Source organism: Hydractinia symbiolongicarpus, chromosome 10, assembly GCF_029227915.1.
Source record: "Hydractinia symbiolongicarpus strain clone_291-10 chromosome 10, HSymV2.1, whole genome shotgun sequence".
Taxonomy (NCBI): Eukaryota; Metazoa; Cnidaria; class Hydrozoa; order Anthoathecata; family Hydractiniidae; genus Hydractinia; species Hydractinia symbiolongicarpus.
This window is the reverse complement of record NC_079884.1, coordinates 18611340-18616855: the sequence shown is the minus strand read 5'-3', so window position 1 is coordinate 18616855 and position 5516 is coordinate 18611340.

Genomic DNA, 5516 nt, shown 5'->3' with positions numbered 1-5516 from the left:
GGTGTTATAACGTCATGACGCAATCGAAAACGACTTAGGAAGTCGTAGTCCATTGATAGTGGAAGGACTAGACCAATCTCAACCTGCACAGACACGTGGAACGACGTGATTTACGTGCAAGGACGTTATTACGAGGCAAAAGGCCATATAAAAACCTTTAGAGGTCAGTCAGTACACGTAGTTGACGGTGTTATAAGGCCATTGCGCAATGTAAGACGATTTGGGACGTTGTAGTACATTGAGTGTCCAGGGAATAAACCAATGGTAACCAGTGGAGACACGCGGAACCACGTGATTTAAGTGTAAGGTCATTATTAGGCGCCAAAAGGTGATATAACAGACTTTAAAGGACTGTACGCGTAGTTGACGGTGGTATAACGTCATGACGCAATCGAAAACGACTTAGGAAGTTGTAGTCCATTGATAGTGAAAGGACTAGACCAATGGCAACCTGCACAGACATGTGGAACGACGTGATTTATGTGTAAGGCCATTAATAGGCAGCAAAAGGTCATATAACAGATTTTAGAGGACTGTACACGTAGTTGACGGTGTTATAACGTCATGACGCAATCGAAAACGACTTAGGAAGTCGTAGTCCATTGATAGTGGAAGGACTAGACCAATCTCAACCTGCACAGACACGTGGAACGACGTGATTTACGTGCAAGGACGTTATTACGAGGCAAAAGGCCATATAAAAACCTTTAGAGGTCAGTACACGTAGTTGACGGTGTTATAAGGCCATTGCGCAATGTAAGACGATTTGGGACGTTGTAGTACATTGAGTGTCCAGGGAATAAACCAATGGTAACCAGTGGAGACACGCGGAACCACGTGATTTATGTGTAACGTCATTATTAGGCGCCAAAAGGTGATATAACAGACTTTAAAGGACTGTACGCGTAGTTGACGGTGTTATACGGCCATGTCACAATGGAAAACAACTTGGGAGGTCGTAGTGCATTGATAGTGAAAGGACGGGACCAATGGCAACTTGCACAGACATGTGGGACGACGTGATTTATGTGTAAGGCCATTAATAGGCAGCAAAAGGTCATATAACAGATTTTAGAGGACTGTACACGTAGTTGACGGTGTTATAACGTCATGACGCAATCGAAAACGACTTAGGAAGTCGTAGTCCATTGATAGTGGAAGGACTAGACCAATCTCAACCTGCACAGACACGTGGAACGACGTGATTTACGTGCAAGGACGTTATTATGAGGCAAAAGGCCATATAAAAACCTTTAGAGGTCAGTACACGTAGTTGACGGTGTTATAAGGCCATTGCGCAATGTAAGACGATTTGGGACGTTGTAGTACATTGAGTGTCCAGGGAATAAACCAATGGTAACCAGTGGAGACACGCGGAACCACGTGATTTAAGTGTAAGGTCATTATTAGGCGCCAAAAGGTGATATAACAGACTTTAAAGGACTGTACGCGTAGTTGACGGTGTTATACGGCCATGTCACAATGGAAAACAACTTGGGAGGTCGTAGTGCATTGATAGTGAAAGGACGGGACCAATGGCAACTTGCACAGACATGTGGGACGACGTGATTTATGTGTAAGGCCATTAATAGGCAGCAAAAGGTCATATAACAGATTTTAGAGGACTGTACACGTAGTTGACGGTGTTATAACGTCATGACGCAATCGAAAACGACTTAGGAAGTCGTAGTCCATTGATAGTGGAAGGACTAGACCAATCTCAACCTGCACAGACACGTGGAACGACGTGATTTACGTGCAAGGACGTTATTACGAGGCAAAAGGCCATATAAAAACCTTTAGAGGTCAGTACACGTAGTTGACGGTGTTATAAGGCCATTGCGCAATGTAAGACGATTTGGGACGTTGTAGTACATTGAGTGTCCAGGGAATAAACCAATGGTAACCAGTGGAGACACGCGGAACCACGTGATTTAAGTGTAAGGTCATTATTAGGCGCCAAAAGGTGATATAACAGACTTTAAAGGACTGTACGCGTAGTTGACGGTGGTATAACGTCATGACGCAATCGAAAACAACTTAGGAAGTTGTAGTCCATTGATAGTGAAAGGACTAGACCAATGGCAACCTGCACAGACATGTGGAACGACGTGATTTGTGTGTAAGGCCATTTATAGGCGGCAAAAGGCCATATAAAAACCTTTAGAGGCCTGCTCACGTAGTTGACGGTGTTATAAGGCTATTCCGAAAAGTAAAACGATTTGGGACGTCGTAGTACATTCGTAGTGGTAGGACTAGAGCAATGGCAACCTGACCAGACACGTGGAACCACGTGAAATACGTGTAAGGCCGTTTTAGGCGGCAAAAGCTTATATAACAACCTTTACAGGCCTGTGCTCGTAGTTGACGGTGTTATAAGGCCATGGCGTAATGGAAAACGACTTGGGACGTAGTAGTCCATTGAGCGTGGAAGGACTAGACCAATGCCAACCTGCATAGACACGTGGAACCACGTGATTTGTGTGTAAGGCCATTATTAGGCGGCAAAAGGCCATATAAAAACCTTTAGAGGCCTGCTCACGTAGTTGACGGTGTTATAAGGCTATTCCGCAATGTAAAACGATTTGGGACGTCGTAGTACATTTGTAGTGGTAGGACTAGAGCAATGGCAACCTGAACAGACATGTGGGACGACGTGATTTATGTGTAAGGCCATTAATAGACAGCAAAAGGTCATATAACAGATTTTAGAGGACTGTACACGTAGTTGACGGTGTTATAACGTCATGACGCAATCAAAAACGATTTGGGACGTCGTAGTACATTTGTAGTGGTAGGACTAGAGCAATGGCAACCGAAACAGACACGGGGAACCACGTGATTTACGTGTAAGGCCGTTTTAGGCGGCAAAGGGTTATATAACAACCTTTAGAGGCCTGTTCACGTAGTAGACGGTGTTATAAGGCCATGGCGTTATGGAAAACGACTTGGGACGTCGTAGTGCTTTGAGAGTGAAAGGACCAGACCAATGGCAACTTGCCCAGACATGTGGAACGACGTGATTGATGTGTAAGGTCATTATTAGGCGGCAAAAGGTCATATAACAGACCTTAGAGGCATGCACATGTAGTTAACGGTGGTATAACGTCATGAAGTAATGTAAATAGACATAGGACGTTGTAGTCCATTGAGTGTCGAGGGAATAAACCAATGGTAACCAGTGGAGACACGCAGAACCACGTGATTTATGTGTAACGTCATTATTATGCGCCAAAAGGTGATATAACAGACTTTAGAGCACTGTACGCGTAGTTGACGGTGTTATAAAGGCTATTGCGCAGTGGAAAAGAACTTGGGAGGTCGTAGTGCATTGATAGTGAAAGGACGGGACCAATGGCAACTTGCACAGACATGTGGGACGACGTGATTTATGTGTAAGGCCATTAATAGGCAGCAAAAGGTCATATAACAGATTTTAGAGGACTGTACACGTAGTTGACGGTGTTATAACGTCATGACGCAATCGAAAACGACTTAGGAAGTCGTAGTCCATTGATAGTGGAAGGACTAGACCAATCCCAACCTGCACAGACACGTGGAACGACGTGATTTACGTGCAAGGACGTTATTACGAGGCAAAAGGCCATATAAAAACCTTTAGAGGTCAGTACACGTAGTTGACGGTGTTATAAGGCCATTGCGCAATGTAAGACGATTTGGGACGTTGTAGTACATTGAGTGTCCAGGGAATAAACCAATGCCAACCTGCATAGACACGTGGAACCACGTGATTTACGTGCAAGGATGTTATGAGGAGGCAAAAGATCATATAACAACCTTTACAGGCCTGTGCACGTAGTTGACGGTGTTATAAGGCCATGGCGTAATGGAAAACGACTTGGGACGTCGTAGTCCATTGAGAGTGGAAGGACTAGACCAATCTCAACCTGCACAGACACGTGGAACGACGTGATTAATGTGTAAGGACATAATTAGGCGGTAAAAGGTCATATAACAGCCTTTAGAGGCCTCTACACGTAGTTGACGGTGTTATAAGGCTATTGCGCAATGTAAAACGATTTGGGACGTCGTAGTACATTCGTAGTGGTAGGACTAGACCAATGGCAACCTGAACAGACACGTGGAACCACGTGATTTACGTGTAAGGCGGTTATTAGGCGGCAAAAGGTCATATAACAGCCCTTAGAGGCATGCACATGTAGTTAACGGTGTTATAACGTCATGCAGCAATGTAAATAGACTTAGGACGTTGTAGTCCATTGAGTGTCGAGGGAATAAACCAATGGTAACCAGTGTAGACACGCGGAACCACGTGATTTATGTGTAACGTCATTATTAGGCGCCAAAAGGTGATATAACAGACTTTAAAGGACTGTACGCGTAGTTGACGGTGTTATACGGCCATGTCACAATGGAAAACAACTTGGGAGGTCGTAGTGCATTGATAGTGAAAGGACGGGACCAATGGCAACTTGCACAGACATGTGGGACGACGTGATTTATGTGTAAGGCCATTAATAGGCAGCAAAAGGTCATATAACAGATTTTAGAGGACTGTACACGTAGTTGACGGTGTTATAACGTCATGACGCAATCGAAAACGACTTAGGAAGTCGTAGTCCATTGATAGTGGAAGGACTAGACCAATCTCAACCTGCACAGACACGTGGAACGACGTGATTTACGTGCAAGGACGTTATTACGAGGCAAAAGGCCATATAAAAACCTTTAGAGGCCTGCTCACGTAGTTGACGGTGTTATAAGGCTATTCCGCAATGTAAAACGATTTGGGACGTCGTAGTACATTTGTAGTGGTAGGACTAGAGCAATGGCAACCTGAACAGACACGTGGAACCACGTGATTTACGTGTAAGGCCGTTTTAGGTGGCAAAAGGTAATATGACAACCTTTAGAGGCCTGTTCACGTAGTTTACGGAGTTATAAGGCCATGGCGTTATGGAAAACGACTTGGGACGTCGTAGTCCATTGAGAGTGGAAGGACTAGACCAATCCCAACCTGCACAGACACGTGGAACGACTTGATTTACGTGCAAGGACGTTATTACGAGGCAAAAGGCCATATAACAGCCTTTGGAGGCCTGTTCATGTAATTGACGGTGTTATAAGGCTATTGCGCAATGGAAAAGAACTTTGGACGTTGTAGTGTATTCATAGTGAAAGGAATAAACCAATGGCAACTTGCCCAGACATGTGGAACGACGTGATTGATGTGTAAGGCCATTATTAGGCGGCAAATGTCATATAACAGCCTTAAGAGGCCTGTTCACGTAGTTGACGGTGTTATAACGCTATTGCGCAATGGAAAAGAACTTGGGACGTCGTAGTGCATTGAGAGTGAAAGGACCAGACCAATGGCAACTTGCCCAGACATGTGGAACGACGTGATTGATGTGTAAGGTCATTATTAGGCGGCAAAAGGTCATATAACAAACCTTAGAGGCATGCACATGTAGTTAACGGTGTTATAACGTCATGCAGTAATGTAAATAGACTTAGGACGTTGTAGTCCATTG